The 19,174-nt window shown below is 40.1% G+C and overlaps 1 protein-coding gene across 5 annotated transcripts in view; it reads right to left on the bottom strand.

The window, feature by feature from the left end:
- Window positions 1-19,174, bottom strand: part of pde4d (phosphodiesterase 4D, cAMP-specific) — a 316,846-nt gene that overhangs the window by 78,984 nt on the left and 218,688 nt on the right. The window lies entirely within an intron of this gene.

The raw sequence follows: 19,174 nt of genomic DNA, 5'->3' as shown, positions 1-19,174 counted from the left end.
ATGAAACTAAAATGTTTCTTGCAGAGTTATGCTCAGAAGAAATGAGGCAAACTGCAACACAGAACGAAATCTAGATCCACAGATATGACAGTAAGCAGCGTCTTAAATGAAAAGGCCAGACACACAGGCAGGATGGCAAATGAAAACCGGCTTTCTTCTTCCAGCCATTGAAATCAAATTTATATCCCAAACTACTGATAAACACTTAAAATGTCACTATGCATCATTCAAGACAGTGAGAAAGAGCCTCAAGGAAAATTTTAAATCCTTATTTACTGAATATTCAAGAACATTAGAAATATTCTTACTGTTGATAAAATGAAAACTTGCTTTCCTTTCAGAAAGGAACCACCTACCACCTAGACATTTTTTTTTTTGTCCTTAAAGCATGCGTGATTTATTCCACCGACAATTTGAGAAAGACATAAACGTAACATTGACGGCTCTTGCATAACCATCTCAGTCTACTCTGTCAGTCATTATTCAGGAACATCTTTGAAATGTCTTGCTCAAGGGACAAAGAAGAGCCTTTTAAAGGGAGAACCTGCTGGAGATATAACACTATCCATTCGCAAATTGTCATTGGTGACATTTATGGAGAGGCAGAAGGTTTGCAGGCAGCAAAGACACCAGGCTTTAAAGAATACACATACTTTCAGACTCATTTCTTAGTATGGCAGCCCAGACCTGACTGCACATTACTTGAACTAAAAGATATAACTTGGAAATATGTAGAATCATCAGTTCAAAGCCCTTTATTTTCTACAAATGGATGTGCACACTTGACTGCACTGGGAGAAAAGGGAGGATATGATGTATTTCATATCAGCTATCCTTCAGCCCGTATGTAACCTCAGCAAAAGCCCCATGACTCATGAAACCAGGCATCACCAGTCCCTTTGACTGCACACACCGTGAGCTCATGCTATACATGTCCTGAATGGAGCCAGTGCCAAAGGGTAGGCTGAAAGCTACAGTGACTAAAGCCCATTCTGCTCCAGGACTGTGAGTGAAGGGGTAAAGGACAACTCTCTTCAGTTAGCAGATTCTAATGAGGCATGTTTCCGTGGTGACTGGATTCTCAGCAGGTGATTTATGACATTGCGTAGTCATCACCTCCAGAGCTTCTGGTCCTAGAGTGAAGGGCGACAGCTTGTGATTGGGAACAGCTGTGGAAAACAGGTGTGTGCTTCTCATTACGGCCATAGCGAGATAATGATGCTTTTTAATCACTAGCCCAAGATACGAGACTGCGTGCGTGTGTGCATGTAGGACAGCGTGAAGATTCTTAGCTTTGTATGTGCCTAGTTGCATTGGAAGTGCATGTTTGCACCTTTCATGAAGGATTTGTAGAGAGATTTGCATGTCTTTTCAAGTGTAATTCTGTACATGTGTATCTGTGTTCTGTGAGCACTTGTGTGAGAGTGGATGGATAATGAAAGAGAAAAATCAACCGGTAATAGGATACGAGCACAAGCATCCTCTCCCCAGAAAATACTTGCTTTTTTATGGGCAATTCCAAAATGAAAGCACCAAGCAAGAAAGCAGTGACGCAAATAGTACAAGGGCCACATGCCGCTTTTCCACAAACTGCAAAGCATTGTCTCCATGTTGTAGTGTGGATTAAAACCCTGTTATCGTGTCTTTTCCCTCTCTTTTCTTAAGCTCAAGAGGAAGAATAATCAGGACTATAAAGGAAGGTGAGGGTGGTATAAAGGCAAAAAAGAGAGAGGAAAAAGAAGGTCTTCAATTTTGAGGCATCACCTCTGAGCAACACTTAAGAACTTAAGCTCCACAATAAACAGAAATAACAAAGCTCTAATTAATCATAGCAGCTTATTCCTCATGTCTCGGTCTAAAATTGGGAACCCACCGATAGCTGCTTTCCCACCCTGAACAAGTATTGTGGATCCCCTCATGGGGAGGCAGGCTTGTACACATGCATTACATAAAGTACACAGGCAGAGGAGAAAAAAAGCACACTTAAAAAACAAATGCATGCATTGGTTGCACATTCAGTTTATCAACAAATACTGTCTGCTCAGCCACCCACTCGCAATATATAACTGCACCGTACAAGCCCTGCATGCACTATCAGTAAATACACATTAGACTTAGTCTGAGCACTTGCTGCTAAATTTTGGAAAGAATAGAGAAAATATGTGTGATTTAGCGATCAATGTAATGGATTAGAGTTAAAGTGGAGTTCTTAGGCCTGGTCATCATAACAAATGCCTTTAGTTCAGTTCAAATCATTGATCTCGCTCTGCTGTTTTTCAAATCATCTCTCGGTGGTGAAACTGAAGCAGGAATTATGTGCATGTACGTGCACCGAATAAGAAGCAAGAATGGCCGAACAAAGGAAAAATTACCAATATCACATTTTGGAGATTTTCTCCAATGCTTTACTTGTATTGTTTCTTGTACGCTCCTAGCTGCACATAGAAAAGGTTTGCAAAGTCTATACCAAAGTTATTTTCATGTAAAAACAACACTGTTGCTGAGCTGTCAGAAATAATTAACCTGAGGAATAGCTTGGCCTTGTAGCCCACCAGTATTTTCTAGAGACACTTTTGCAAAGTCAAACTCTAAAATTCATCAGTCATAAACAAAGTCGAATGAACCCAAGAGCCTGTTTATGTACGTCCCCACAACAATTTATGGAATGGACTTCATCATATGTTATTTATAAACAGACAATAAATGCCAGTTAATACGTTACTTTATCATACTCCATGATCATCACTTCATCAGCAAAGTGGTTACTGAGTTCATAAATTAATTAAAGGGTTATTTCCCATAGACTTCTACACAAATTAGCTTCTTTTTGCAGTTTGGTGAGTCGCCCCTTGCTGGCAAACGGAAAGAATGCAGGTTTAAGGCAGTTGTGCATTGGATTTATATACTATAATTCATACTAATGTTGCACAATTAAATTAATTTTCATCTCTAAATGAGCATGACTCCATCATATTTAAATCAGCATGTGCTACATTCTGAGGCTGAGTAACACTGGGTTAAAGGCAGATATGCAGCAAAAATCATGATGCAAGAAAAACATTTTTTGCCACTAAAATCAATAAATAATTATGACAAGTAATTGTGATCTCAATGATGATCAAAACAATCATGATGATCATTTTGCCTCCCAGTCATGCAGCCCTATTATAAACCGTACGCAAAGCGAAAGCTGTTGTCTTCCCTTTCCTCTAGAAACATTCTGAAGGCAGAGATTTTGTGAATAATTTCAGGGGACAGGAACAAACAGCCAGACAGGGCAACAAATTATAGATGATAGAGAAACATTAATGACATTGCATTGCTCATCTGCGTAGCTTCTTGCCTTGTTTTCACTCCCAATACTGAACAACGAAAATGAATTAAAGTAGGAATGCTGCCAGCATCTCTAAGCAAGGTGACGTCTACAATTTTACTTAGACTTGACTAATTAGGAAGGGATTCATGGCATGAATGACCTAGCATATATTCCAAAAGGAAAACACAAGCTGCTTTAGGCTGTACATGGAGCTGAAGCCTTATAGGAATTATGCCGAGGATACTCTGCCTGTCAGTATACATTAGGTTTCCATTATATTTATGATTTACTTGTACGGTTGGGCTACGAAGGTCTGTTCATGTGCAGTTGTATGGTTGTTTGTTTTGCAGCGTTATACGTTGAGTAACAGTCTGTCACGTGAAATGAATTCCTCCCAGCAGACAATAAAGATATCATCGTCACGATCATCAAGTTACTCTTGCATCTTGTCACGGTCTTTTCCATCTAAATGAATAATGCAGGCTTCCTCTCCTCATGTGGAATCAGCCTCCGAATGCCAAGATTCTAAATAAGGTTGTACAAAATGAAAATTTAAGCCCTCTATGATAATATTCAAACATTAAATCTTAAACAAGCTCTGCATCACTTTCAAATTTCATACATTTTGTTTTAGATTTCAGTTCCAGTGCACTCATTTAGACTGTAGTGTTACGGATGTTAGAGTGTTTTTGTGATCACAAAGGTGAAGATTTTTAATACAACAGGAGGATGTGACAGCAGTTGCACGTCTTGCATCGCATTACTTGGCTCAAGATCAAATGCTAGTTGCTGAATCACACGTAAACATGTTCATCAGCAATCTAAGAAAAGGGCCTCTGGAAGTTAATGTGCTGATGCACGCTAAAAATCAACTTTGTAATATATGGTGGATCTTTCATCACTTACTTCACCATCTCTTAAAGATAAATGGATGAGGTTTTCTTATTTATGTCTCTGCTTAGGCTTGAGTACTGTAACACCTCACAGAAAGACAGCAGGGTTTTGTTTGGTTTGTTTTTTTTGCCAAGCTAAAATGGGCCTTTGGGAGGTTACTACACACATAAATCTTTATACATTTAAGACAAAGAGTCGGTGTCATCTTACCTAACAGCGGTCTATGTGTTTTCCTGTTATTTCTGGATATTTGAAGAGCAAAAGTGTTTTTTATGCGCAAGTAAATGAAACCCCACAAAACAATTTTGTCACACTAATGGCAATTTTTGTTTGAGGAAAGACCAAAATCTCTTTAGCGGGTGCCTATTTTGTTTTATATGCAGCCCTGGATAGAAACTTTAGGAGGTGCCATATCAACAGCCTGGGGCATTGTTAAAAAGAGGGCTTGCACTGGCCAGCTCAGCAACCCAAAAAAGGCCTGTGAGACCACAGAAGAAAACTAAACTGCATTCCTGGGTGAAAAAAAGCCCAACGCAGAGTAAGGAACACTTTTGACAAGGTAGGTGTGTTATTATCAGCATCTACAATCAAATACGTACCTTATGAATATCTACTGTTGAGAAGGTTTCCTTCAGTATGCAACGCACAGCTAAAATAAAGAGCTAAATTAGCTGCAATGAAACCACAATTAACTTGTACCGGAAAGTGAAGAAACAATCCATCCACCTATCCGATTCAGGGTGACGGGGGCTTAGGTACACCCTGTACATGTCAATAGTCTGTCGCAAGGCTAACACAGAGACAGACACAATTTGCACACACATTCACACCTATGGGGAATTTTAAAATCATCTAATACCACTCTCTGGATTTCTTTGATCTGTGGGGGAAAGCAAGAGTACACCAGACGAACCCACACCACACGACAAGGGGAGAAACTACCGGGCAGATGGTGGATTCAAACCCAGAACCTTCTTACTGTGAGGTAATGAACGACACCACTGTGTTACCTCAGGAAAGCAATGGTTCTCTGTGGCTTTTATTGCTGGCAACTAACTGGGTCTATTGATGATATGATTGCTGATTGAAAGCATGAATTCTGAAGCATGTAGAACTTTCTGCTCAGATTTTGTTGCAAAACTGTCAGGATGGGCCACTCCAGTGCTGACCGAGAGTCACTTAAAACATACCATGAAAGCAAAGCATTCGCTTCCTAAGGCAAAACATTAAATGTTATAAAAAGTCTCATCAAGTATGCTTTTCACTAAACTGAAGGCAAGTGCATTAAAGGCTTCGCCAAGCATCACAGTGCAGCAAACTCAGCATTTGGTGTTCCAGACTCCCACGCAATCACTGACTGTGAAGGATTTGCATTCAAGTATTAAAGATAATTCAGAGTATTTGCAATAACTTTTAAGCTTTAGGGGGGATTACTTAAAAAAAAAAGTTTAACTTTTAAATGGTTAATTACTTTACAGCTTTAATTGCTCCCATCAAACAAAGCTGCAAGCCAACACCTTCATTTTTCAAATCCAGCGGGGCAGTCTGAGAGCCCGAGATGCAGCCGAAGAAGGCTAAACAATGCAGACATCCTTTTCCTCAGCTATATCCATCAGCCTCTCCCGTGGGAGTCTGCAAACCGTATTCAATGTGTACCAGGTCTTCTCTCAGTTGGACGTACCTTATAACCTCTGTTGGAAACATTCACAAGAGGCAAAGAGCACCTTTGGTTCTTTCATAGCAAAATTCCAGTAGAGCCCTCGTTCAATCTCTGCGTGTCAGCCCAAACACCAGGAGAGTGAAATTCATTTTAACAGCTTGAGAAATCAGATTTCTCTCACACTAAACCACAATATACTTCTTTCAGAAGAGGAAGAAAAACTATGTGTGCTTCTTGGATGGACTTTTAATATGGATGAATACTGCTTTAAGACATCTGGCTTCGATATATTGTGTGTCCCTCTGCATACAAGAAGAAAAAAAAAGAAACACAGATTGCAAGTCCCTTGCTTTACGCAGCAGAAACAAGTTAGAGTCTAAACAAAGAAGCCAATGCAGAAGAAGGCCACTGATGCAAAAGACACCAATCGCACTTTCATTTTCTTCCTTCCATTCCCCCCCTCCCCCCTCCCCTTCCCCTCAGACCTCCACATCCTCCTCTCTGGCATGTGAGATAAGCTTTCTGTCAAATACCAATTTTAAAAGAAGATTAAGTAGTTCTGGCTCTCAAATCAATTTTACCCCCCACTGCAACATGAAGACAGCTGCATACACATAAATGCACACCAGCACATAAGGGCCAGCACACCGAGATATCAACACACATTTCATTCCTGAGAGACGACACGGCACCGCGGCGCCTTAATCAAACCCACAACAGAAGTAATTAAGAGACGCTGTGGCATGATGGCCATTATTTCTTTAGTCAAACATCAAGGTACATTGGATTCTAAAATTAGCTCCTTATTTCCAGCTTATTCAATATGCCAGAGCACAATGAGGTTGGAGTCTAGCAGTGTTTTTTAAGTCCAGTGACAGCTCGGCGCTGTAACACACACACGATAACATTTCTATTGTGATCTAAGCCAAATAAACAACTATTTTCTCCTCCTTGACAGAGAACCTTTTCCACCTTTTATACAAAATAAATCATTTATTAGATAAAGAAGGAAAGGAAAGCAGTGGTTGAAGACTATGGCTTGAACAAAATTCTTGCAATGAATTTGGTTCCTTTTTCCATTAAAATGCCCACTCGCAGTCAGCTTTGCTGTGTCAAGCCATGGATAAAATGGCAATAAAACTGAGTCAGTCTGCTATTAGTTTGTAATTGAATGGGGCAAGTTAGCATTTTGGTCCATGCAATCTAATTGTGATAATAAAGATTAATAGTCACAAATTCACATTAAGTATTTACACTCAGATTCCAGCCACAACTTCATAGATTTTAAACAGAAATTCAGAAATTCCTCCGCAAACATTGACATAGTTACAGCAGGACAGGGATTTAACTGTTAGATGGCAATTATTTGCAAGTCTTCCTCAGTCTCTCAAATCTGTTCTGACCCCCCCCCCCCCCAAAACAAACAAACAAACAAACAAACAAACAAACAAACAAACAAACAAACAAACAAACAAACAAAGAGACAAACAAAAACAAAAATGACCCAGGTCAAAATGATCTTGGTTCCTCCTTTGCCCAGCCTTTGCTCTACCTCTCCATCAAATCTAATCAAAATCAGTCAGGTGGTTTTTGTGTAATCCTGCTTACAAACTGACAGATGGGAAAATATGACCTCCACCAAGGTGCCACCTACTCTGCGGAGTTACAGTCCAAAAGTGAGTATAAATGAGTGCTGAAATTTAGGTTGCATACTCCAGAAAATACAAGACAAGCAATCAAAGCTCAAATCAGGTCGAGCAAAGCAACAGTGAAACAGAAGAGCAATATTTCCACAAACGGTAAGAAAGCAAGAGGGCGTTTGATCACAAAGCCTTTCAACATCCTTGGAAACACAGCACTGCCTCAGCACTGTTGGCATGAAGAGTTCATTTCCAGGTGAGCTCCCTGTTGTCACGGAAACCAGTGGGTATATTTTTCAGTGACCAGTCGAAGGAAGGCCCTTTTCTCATAAATCAATGAGCAATTCAAACGTGACAAGGTCCTATGACAGCTTTCTAAAATCAACAGCTCTATTTTTTCTGAGGCTTAATGCATTCTTAAGTGTACTTTCAGTATGTATGCAGTGATGGGGAAACTAGTTTGAAAGCACAGCTTTACAGGCTACCAGTTACATCACTGGAAGAAGCAGTAAGAAAAAGTTAGCTTATGGAGAAACCAAGTTTGATTAACAAAAAAATATGATAGTTTACTTATAATACAAAATCAGAATAAAATATCATTTTAAAAAAATCACATGCCAGCAAAAGCGGCATACAGAAACCAAGAAACATAATAGTGTTCTTATAATCCTATAATACTGTGAGAAAGTGGAGGAATGTATGCTTGGTAATGTATATATTTGTATTTGTATGCATCCATCAGTCAGACACCTTCCTTCAAGCTGGTGCACTCATTGATTACTCAGGTAACCTCTAAAGTTGCACAAATAGGCATTTCTAGACACTTGTTAATTAAAACCAGTAATCACTATCTGCACTTTACACCTAATATGTTCATGTTTCTTTTGATAAACATTAAGAACTACTGAACTGAAATAACACTGACCCAAAATTGTTTGTACTACAGTAGCTAACACAGAAAAAAAGATGATGACAAAAAAAGGAAATTTAACAGCTTCAAACATTATGGAAATATGAGTACAGCTACCAGGAGTGCAAAATTAATTCACTCAGACTGAGCCTTATATCTGCTTATTGTAGATTTAAAAAGAAAAAACATCATAATGTTATACACGTTGAATGCAGGCTTCTTGAAGTGCAGGAGCTTTTCAGCCAGAACAGGTCATTCAGAGTTCATATCGTGTGAATCACTCTACCTCACCTCGCTCTCATCCTGTGGCAACGTTCAAGTGCTGGACAGGCTACATCCTGGATCGAAAGTATTATTTTCTTGATGAAGCTGTGCTGTTACTGCCAATTACATACTGTATATAGCGACGGCATGGCCATGCAATGTCACTGGAAAGACGAGTGGAATTGTAATAATATTACAGTTTTGTCTACTCCTAAACTGTCTACATTTAGGAGCATGATTGTGCTCAAAGTATTCATCCACTTTAATCATGCATGTCATCAGTAATCCTTTTACTGGCAGTAGTAGTTGGGGAGTCAGAAAATAGCAAGACAGTGTAAAAAGGAGAGAATTTAATACAAAACATGAAAGAATTACCATTACACATTACCTTGACTGTCAGTGATCGTGTGTGCACACTGAATACGAAGCTACAGCCAGTTAAATCCCATCACTTCTAACACCAACCACCCCTTAACTGTTTTACCTTGAAATTGTTTATAGCAACTATTACCCCACGGATCAGAATGCACACCGACCTGTGATCCCTCATTGTTAGCTAGCTTACTAACTGATATAAAAGACATTTGTATTCACTGTAAGCAAAATGATTTTTTTTTTTATCTTTTAAAGTCAGTCTAATGCTGCAATATTATATTGATATTGCAATATTATATTGATGAAAACCATTGTTTGCTGGGATCAGCAAACAACACAGCCTAATGCCACAGTGTATTCAAATATTAGAGCAGCAGAACCAACACGATTGTGCAGCAAAATTAATTTACAGCCCGGAAAAAGTGGACCATCTGTTTTATTTTTTTGGTGTTTTTTTTTAAGGCCTCCCAACTTTCTAAGCTTGCTACATGTAGTCCAAGGAAAGAGATGAAGGTTTTCCAGGAACAGCACAAAAAGTTATGGATGTTTAGGTACTTGGAGGAGGACCACATTCAGCAACCATCAGTGAATGCAGGCTTCCAAATCTTCCTATGCTGAAGCCAGGAGAGGATGTTTTGAACAGAAGAGGTTCCTGTTGCACTGCTGCAGATTGCAGTGTTTAATCAGACTTATCTACAGTACAGTATGCACACATGACTGACAAAGCTTTTTCTGCAGAAATGATTTTATACTTTCAAAGCCATCAAACCGTGCGGATAGCTTTTGATTAAAAAAACCCAACACTTATCTGCATTACGAGGCAGCATTAACTCACTGCACTATCCTTTGTATTTATACTAGCCGTCTGATCAGAGGTAATTTGTAATTCTCTTGTCATTCATCTGTCTGAAGTGGATGTTGCCTGACCATTTCCACCTACAAACAGCACTGAATTAATAAAACCTTTTCAAAAAATTCACCGCATGAACTGACGACAAGCTAAAAGCAAGGCTAACAGCTTGTATCACAAATATATCTCATTAGTGTGACAGCATTTACATATCCTGCATTACAAGATCCTGAAAGCATGTTAACAGGGAGGGAAACACTCGTGTCTGACACTTCCAAAAAAAACGTATATTTGGCTGAAGTAAACCTGCAGACTTTTGGAGTTTGTGCGTATGAGTGTGTCCGTGTGCTTTTGTGTGCTGTGGGGGAAGTGTGATGTAACTATTTTCCAGTGTGTTTCCTGTTTCCCTGTTTACACTGTGTGTGGGCATTACTGCACTGTGTGTTGCCAAGCAAGTGAGCCTTGGGACTGAAGAGCAGACATTTTTCAGTTTACTGCGCCATCTACTAAGAGGTAATAAGAGTCTGCTGTATACAATCCAAGCTAGGTTTACTGAGCGACTGAGAGTAATGCTATGTCAAGCAACTTATAATGCTGAGTACCTATTGTAAAATTTGTGAATATGGTTGGCTTTAAATTTGAAAAATATCGCGGTGAAATAGGGACTAAAATGTCTAAAACCTGCCCAATGGTGTATAGCATATGTAAGCTTATATCTTACATATGCTATACACCATTTTTTCACTCTCCTGTGGTTTGACAGTTGCAATGAGCATCCATTTGAAGCTATTGGAGGGCTGAGATCAGTTCTAAGCACCCTGAACTAATCTTTTCCCTCCAGGCCATTAGTCAGGCACTCCCTAAAACCCAGCACAAAGGCTAGTTAATGTAGCTGGACACAATGCACGGAGCTGGGTCTACAATGTATTCACAAATCTCAACATTTACTGGATAGCACGCAGCATTCATTTTCTTTTACTGCAATGATGAAATATTGTTAGCTTTACTAGATTGCAAATATATTATTTACTAAGCGATTAGACATATGTATTCCCCAGCCAAATTCAAGTGGCTGCTGGAGGTTTCCCGGCAGTCCCTGTGAAATTACTCAAGCCCCAGTCACGCAGGGCTAGTGACTGGAAGGTGAGCCCATGGCAACCACTGGTCGCTAGGGAAAGGTGTGTAATACCTGACCATTTGGTGAGCGGTTGTTTACTATTGGTCACAAAGAGGTTTGCAGTGCTGACTGAAAATCCTCTTTCCAGTTGCTTTAGTGGGTATCTGCAAAATGCTAGACACCAATTTGACTGCAAATTCTCACCACCTAGCCTCTTTGATAATTTAAAGAAGGATATGCAAACCAGGAACGGTGACTGATCCCTTTCAAAGTAAAAGTTGCGTCTTTAAAAATATGTTGGTTTCAACAGCAAAACTTTTACATCAAACCGCTTCAACTCATTTAGCTGGTTAGTTTGTGAGTTTTTGAAGACAAAAACAAGAAGGTTTGTGATGCAGCACCCTCTTTGTCACAGATTTCACCCAGCAACAGCAATTCTCACCAATCGGTCAGTGAATAAACATCTTTCCTTAGCAATCAGAGGATTCCCGGGGCCATGAACCAGTTCCTAGGCCTGTGTGGCTGAGACCTTAGTGAGACAATCACACATAACACATTTTTTTTTCTGCTGAAGTACTTTGTAGTAAACTATGGGTGAGTCTTGTCTTAGGGGTGACTTCAGCTCAGGAAGTAGAGCTAGTCATCTGCTAATTGGAAGGTTGGTGGTTTGATTCCTGACTGTTGTAGTCTGTATGCCAAAGTGTCCTCAAGCAAGATGCGTTCATTAGAGCATGACTGTATGTGAATGCCAGATAAAAAAAACAAACTTTTAAGTGTAGAAAAAAAAGTGTTTGAATGAGGCATGTTGTACAGAGTGCTTAAATAGTGAAAAAGCACTATATAACAACCAGTCCATTTACCAAATGTGCACTGATAAAAGCGATGAAATTATTTTGTTCTGCTTTGAAAGAAAAGGTCAGTGACTCACATTCAGACCAGTTAGATTTACCTGACCTTAACCAAAGCGTTTTGTTTCCAAACCAAATCAAAGACAGAAATCTGGATGCGAAAGCTAGTGTCTGCTGTGAGAGTGATCATCGCATGGCCGCCATCCACTTTCTGACGAGACTTATTCTTCCAAACCATCTGCTCACTCACAGACAATCCTGCCAGTCAAGCATCTGGCCCACACAGCAAAGTGGCTCTGCAATGCAAATATCAGCTTCTTTTTTATGGTGCTGCTTTCCACAAAACACACACACAAACACCCATTATGTAGAACTAGCTAAAACTAATGCAGTCCAATAAAACAGTCCTGTAGTGAATCCCACCTACTGCATCCAGCCTTCACCACATAATTGGGTGGAGAACTAAAACCAATTGAAATTCAACTGAAATATAGTACAGCCCTGCAAAAAATTTCTGTTCATGAAAGTGCAATTTATTGCAAGAAAGCTGCATAAGACGGTACCCTGTTTAGCCACGTGTGCTTAATAGACAGCCAACTGTGTGCTATAGTGTTAGCAATGCATGAGCAACATTGGGTTGAGAGAACACGGGCTGTCAGAACACACGTCCAATTTTCATGCTCTTGCCACTAAAATCCCACAGAAGCATGAAGATCACAAGCCTTAAATGTTTCCTATTACCCCCGCCCCCAAAAAGCAAAAGACAGAGATGCTCGCACAAAGCAGCACTCGCATGATTCCCTCGCACACTAATGTCTCCTAACATCCTCACCCTCAGTCTCATGAGAGCGATGAGAAGCAAGGTGCAGGCCAATTACCTCATAGTCAGAGCATGCTGTTCATTTTTCATCTTTCATTACAGCATGCAGCGGGCACTAAATCAATGCAATCAAAGGAGACAACCCTAGTGGTCAGACAGGCAGCGTAAGACTGGTAATCAGGATAGGAACCAACACCGACAAGTACACACATACACACACACACACACACACAAGAAAATGTTTTAAAAAGGATGCACGGAGGAAGACGCGCACACAGAAATTTGAATATGCACGTATACATATTGCACAAACACAAAGCCACCAGATGTATTTGCACAGTCTATATTTGCACACATATGCACACAAATGCTAGCACATAAAAGATGAAAACAGGCTCTCATAAAGAGCAGGATATTGGAAGCAGCTGTGAAAAATGATCAAGGGATGACATCAATAACAGAATGGCTCTCACAACACAGGAGGCAGCTGCATCTTAATTGGACACGCACCTCATTAGAACTGCTAGAGGTGGACCAAGACCCCATTCGGGTAGATAAAAAGGAAAAGGTGAAAGAAAATGACCGGGTCACAAAGGTGTTTCACCAACAGGATTAGGGATCAACCTAGAAATGCCAGTTTTCCCTGTCAATATATAAGACCACTGAAGACTGGAGCGAAGTGAAATGGATTGAATTCAACAGGATCAGACTGGAGATAACTGATCAGGTAATAGAAGCTGTACAACACCGTGAGCTCATGTCTGCATTTTTTAAATATCAAACCAGGTCTTAAAAGTCTGATACAGACAAGATGACTATTATGTGAGTGCCAACCTAAGGAAAATGAAGAGTGGAAGAGCACATTGTAGAAAAAAAAATGTAGAAAAAAGGTAAAGAATTTGCACAACTTTTTCCCCCCATTTATATTTATACCCCCAATGTTTTACCAGATGTCTGTGCAATCGTTTTCGTTCAGCAGCCCTCTTCATAAATACCAGAAGTGATTCGTGAGACCACAGAAAGTGAATGATATTTGGCAACTGCGAAGTGGTTGGGATATGAGATAAACTTCAGGCGAGCCACTGAAGCATCTACCAGCGAGAGTGAACAACACTGTTGATTGGCATTAAAGTAAGTACATTAGAGGGTCACCTAGCAACCGGTGCCCAGGATATGTGTAAGCAACCAGCCATAGGTTTCAAAGTGATGTGCAACGAGCGTCCAGTGTACGCGCAGCTCACAGTGTCAAACCAAAGCAGCTTTTTTTTGCAGATGTTACAATATCTAGAGCTACTTTCAGCTGCCGCCTTATTCACAACTGGTTTTCAAAGCTCCACATATTTGATTTTTAGGTCATATGCAATCCCCAAAAGATCTGCGTCTTAATAATATGCTGATAAACCAAAACCTGACTGTTTCAACCATCTTGACATGTTTTCCAAATATAACATGGACAAACTTTTCTGCCTCTCAAATCCAAATATTAGAGAACTTTTCTATCTATCATACAACTAGTGTGCAGGTTCAATATTCTTTTGAAGAGGTGAGTTGACCTGAACAAAAAGAAGACCTTAAACTAATGGTTTCTAAGTCGAGAAAATGGGCATTATGAATGGAGAGGGTGCTACTTTCAATTATTGTTTAATGAGCTGAGCCTGCCAACTATAATCACACATGACCAATGGATTTACCACATCCATGGATCATTAATGGATCTCACCTCAAGCTAATAAGGCTCTCTCAAAGAAAAATGATAAAGGAAGCTTTAGGCCACATTGAAGTGTCTCTTTGAGTTTTGAAAATCTTCTCTCTCTTTTTTTTCCTCCCCTCTTGTTACATTTAGGAATGTTTCGACTGTGGTGGGAATGGAGCTGTGAAAGAGATGGAAATTTAGCCAGCACCTCTCAAACTACACAGTAGCTGCATCAGATACGCCTAAAAGAGTGCACGACCATCTGCAATCTGTTACAAAGATACTCAAAGCGATTAACAGCTTCCCCTTACATCGCCACTCCTCTTCTCAAGGCTCTCAGTCCTCAGGCTATTCTGGTGAGGCCCTGGTGCAGCTGCAGTTATCAGTACAGCCCCCTCATCAGCGGCTGAATTCTCCCTTAGCATTCAAGTCGAAGTTCAGATGGTGAAATCAACCGAAATATAACATGGCTCGAAAAGATAATGAAGGTGCGGCAAAAAAACCCCTAAAGAAAACAAGTGGGAAGGCGCTAAAGGGGCAGTGGGTGAGAACGGCAATGTCCAACATGTAGACTCTGACGTGGATACGCCGATCAATCTAGAGGTAGATAGATGCGTACTGCACAAAACAAGATGAAAACAAAAGCATATGAATGGCTGACATGTCGGACCAAGCACAGGCAGAATCTTTCAGTAATTTGGTTGAATCAAAAACACATCAACATATCAAAAGGCCTTTGATGAAGCCCCCGCAGCTGTGGCCTCTTCAATGCAGATTAATTCTGGTCATCGTTTAATTAAATCTGGTAGTGCAGTAACAGCTGCTAAAACACCTTCATGTGTCTGGACCTGTTGGATTCAAATAATTATCAATATGCACATAACCCCCCCCTTCATTACGGATCACTGTAGACCTGCGGCTAACTGTGCTTCAGGGAAATTACAATGTTTAGCCTGGCGTCATGACTTTTAAGGGCTGAAAATACACATCAGCAAGCAGAATCTGAAGCAGTGTCAATCTCTTTTGGTTTTCAAAGCCATATTTCTATAGCCATATAGAAATTTTGCATGTAATAGATGTGAACCTTATTAATGCTGGCACTGAATTCTGGCTTGATGTGAAAAAACGTGGAAAGTGAAGGAAGGGGACCGAGGGCAACGGGAACTCACAGAAGCTTGGACAAGCTCAGGTGGACAAATATAGACGTATCCACTTATTTCAATATTTAAAAAAGGGCAAGAGGTGGTTTGTGACTGCGACTGGGGACAATGAACTTGTGATCTCACTGTCTTTAAATGAGGACCAGCCCTGCAACCATTCTCAATCAGTTGCTATCTTCTAAGCAGCATTGGTGCTTCACGTGCTAAACAGCAATAAGAGTCAGTCTGTTTCTAAGTGAATGGGGCGGTTACATCCAATCTGTTTGTGACAGTACAGTGATTACTGAAACAGCTAAAATTAGCAAAACTTACAGAGGAAAGAGAATTTAACATTTTTACTTTTAAAATACTTTCACAGTCTACTTCTGTTAATGTGATTGTTGCCACCTTTGAGCATCATGAATTCGGTCCAGTTGGTGCTTTATTGCAGGTTGCGCTCATACATGCATCAGAAATGTTGAGGCAACACATGCGCTTTTTTATTATTGCCATGAAATATTGAATACATTATATAACATATAATGTCATTTTGAAATTCGAGTTTCAAAGTCAATATTAACAATTTGGCATTTTGATTATTTTATTGTTTGAAGTTAAGCACGCCACTTTTCTTTTTTCTTTCTTTTTTTGACTAATTGCAGAAAATCAGCAAAATGAAAGAAAATCACATTAAACAGAAATTCACATTAGTCACTTCAAAGTCCAGATCACAGATTTGGAACAGAAGTTCCACCACAGATAATGATGCAGATGCTGCAAGACAATAATCTAACTGAAAAAATATAGGCGCTCAACAACCTTGCTATTATATGGAAATATAACCAGTTATGTCAAGTCTCCTACTGTAAAACAACGCTCTGCAGACAAATTGCACTCACTGGTGAAGACTAACTGTGACTAATTGGAATGTGCCGGCAAGACTGCAGTCAGTCTGACTTGGACTTGGACTGACTTGGATTGTTTGGAGACAGGTTGCTTCCCACAAAGCGATCTATGCAATCATCTTGCAATTGAAGGAGGTCACCCAGAGACTGAGGTTGGGTGACCGATTTGTCACTGCAACAACTTCCAATCAGTTATAAAATGAGAAAAAAAATTAAATGTAACCCACAGGCAACAACTCGTTTTGTTGTAAGGAGGTTGCCAACCTATTTTCACTCTTGTATGACTGAGCCATCAACTTCGGCCTTAAGTAAATAATTAGCGTTACGCTATGGTGGCTCTCAAACCTTTCACTGACACGCCCCATTTCAGAAGCTGAAAACAGTTTGCTGCCCACAATAAATCATCAACTACAAAACAAGAATTCAATTTCAGTTTCTGTGAAATAATGGTCAGCACGATAGCATCAGCAAATTCCTTTTGCTTACTTTCCCTTCAAAAAAGCCCTTTATTGACGTTAGTTTCACATCCTGGGTTTCCTTTGGTCATTCATACCCTAACCTGCATTGGCTGCATTCACCACACGTGGGGCCGAAAAAAGTCCAGACTAAACTAATTATTATTACTGCAATTCTCTCAGTGTATCACTTTCTACTTTATCACATCCTCTCGGCAAGTATTCACGTTGATCATAAAACTAAATTGCACAGTTCAACCTGTACCTGACCCAAGATCAGGCAGTCCGGCTCGGATTACCTGACTAGAATTTATTCTGTAGCCTCAAAAGATGTCTTTGAATACTAATTTGGCATTTCATAAAGCAGTGATTCCCAATACAAAATAAAAAAATTTAAGAACATTTGTATTACGTGTTCAGCAGCAAGTCAGGTAGGTGGTTATAGGCAAAGGTCACTTTGCCGAAAAGCCTTCCTGTAATCTGTTTAATGAATGGCCACTCTGCAGTTACTCCAGGTCAGCTGATAGCACAGAGTGACCAATTCTATTTATACTGAGGCAATGAGCCACTGACGTATTAATAATTTCTCAAACAATGCAGTTATGTTCTAAAACTGTACAGGAAATGGGACGATGAGATTACTGCTGTTCTAGAGGGCATTTCATTAGTAAAATATTATTTCTGGTAAGTTCTAAAATACAGTGTATAAAACATAAACAATCATCACTCTGTGCCGTACTTATCGTTGCCTCTTTCACAGTCTCTCTCTGTCACACAGTTATATAATCTTAGCTTTCTTATTCATCTCAGCCAACACTGACTCGGCCACTACCTCAGAATACAAAGTCAAAGCTGAGTCATATAACCGGGGTCCTGTCTAATCTCTGACAGTGAGAGAATGACACAGAATAAGCATGCACATATCTATTTGTGTACGTTTGAGTGAATCCATGCGAAGTCGTGTACATGCTATTGATTGTTCTAAATCTGACTGGTCATGAAAGGAAAAGCCTGAACTGTGCCGATGTGTCGTGCAGCCAAGACTGTTAGCAGAGCAGCCACAGCAGCATTGCTCAAATGCTCATATGTATGCAAATCACAGGCGCTCTATTCTCCTGGGAGGGGAGCGGTGTTTGGGCTGATAAAACCTGTAGAACCCGTCTTACTGCACAGCAGGATGAAAGCTGCGAGCTAAAAAACGAATCGAAGGTAGAAGCTACATCTTTAAAACAAAATTTGTTAGGAATGTGTGAAGTATGAATTGGATATTATCATGCCAGACAAGGAAAACTCAGAGGATGTCACATTATCTGCAGTTTGCTTTGGTGTTATTGCAGATAGTAAGCAGATGATTTTAGCATTAATATCCACAACAAATCAAGCATGACAAGCCTCTTGTTTGAAAACTTTGCTAAATTAACCTGTTCGCTTTGAGAAATATGCTTTCACGTATCCATTTTCTGGCAGAGCTGGCTCACAGGAGCGATGCATCTCTCGTGTCTGTATAGTAAATATAAAACTACTGCCATTAGCTGGATACTGCGCCTCAGCATATCTGCCTACCAAGCTCGTCTTACATAACACATTATACACGGTGTTGTTTTATCGACACAAAACAAAAAATTGAAGGTTTCACGCCTGAAGCACTGACTAGCTGGAGCTACTGTCAAACTAATTCTTTAAAAAAGAAATGCATGTTTTGTTAGACTCCAACCATGGCCAGCTATGAGTCATAAGGCTGTTAAGCTGTACGGATAAGTTGTGAACAAAAATGGGAAACCTTGACCAACAATTACTGTAGGAAGTTTGTCAGCCGCGTTAAGATAAAAATGAAAAAATACATAAATAAATAAATAATATATAGTGAGGGAGAGAAAGCAAGACAGACAGACAAAGAGAGATGATATAACCAAGTGAGAAGTGAAGTGAAGACAGTCATGCTCTGCCTAGATTAGCACCACTGTGTTTAGCTTCAGGTCCTCTACTCCCACGCTCTTCCTCTCTTCTACCTTGCCTCCCTCCCTCCATACCACCCTTACCGCATTTATCCACACATCAATCACGCATCCATCAATTCGACATCCATCTCTCCTCAATGGTCCAACCGCTATCCCCACCTAAACCCCCGCAGTCGGACCACTCAGCAGGGGGAAGAAGCCCCGGCATCAGCACCACCAGCTAAAGCCACCTGTTCTCCCCTCGCTGAAACCCCACTCTCCTCTTACATAAAGAGACACTTACACTGTTGCAATGCAGCATCAGACGGTGTTGTGCAACAGCATTAAAAA

This window comes from Aulonocara stuartgranti, assembly GCF_965226115.1.
Source record: "Aulonocara stuartgranti genome assembly, chromosome: 12".
NCBI classification, from domain to species: domain Eukaryota; kingdom Metazoa; phylum Chordata; class Actinopteri; order Cichliformes; family Cichlidae; genus Aulonocara; species Aulonocara stuartgranti.
Note: the sequence above shows the minus strand (reverse complement) of the source record. Positions and strands in the feature narration are given on the sequence as shown.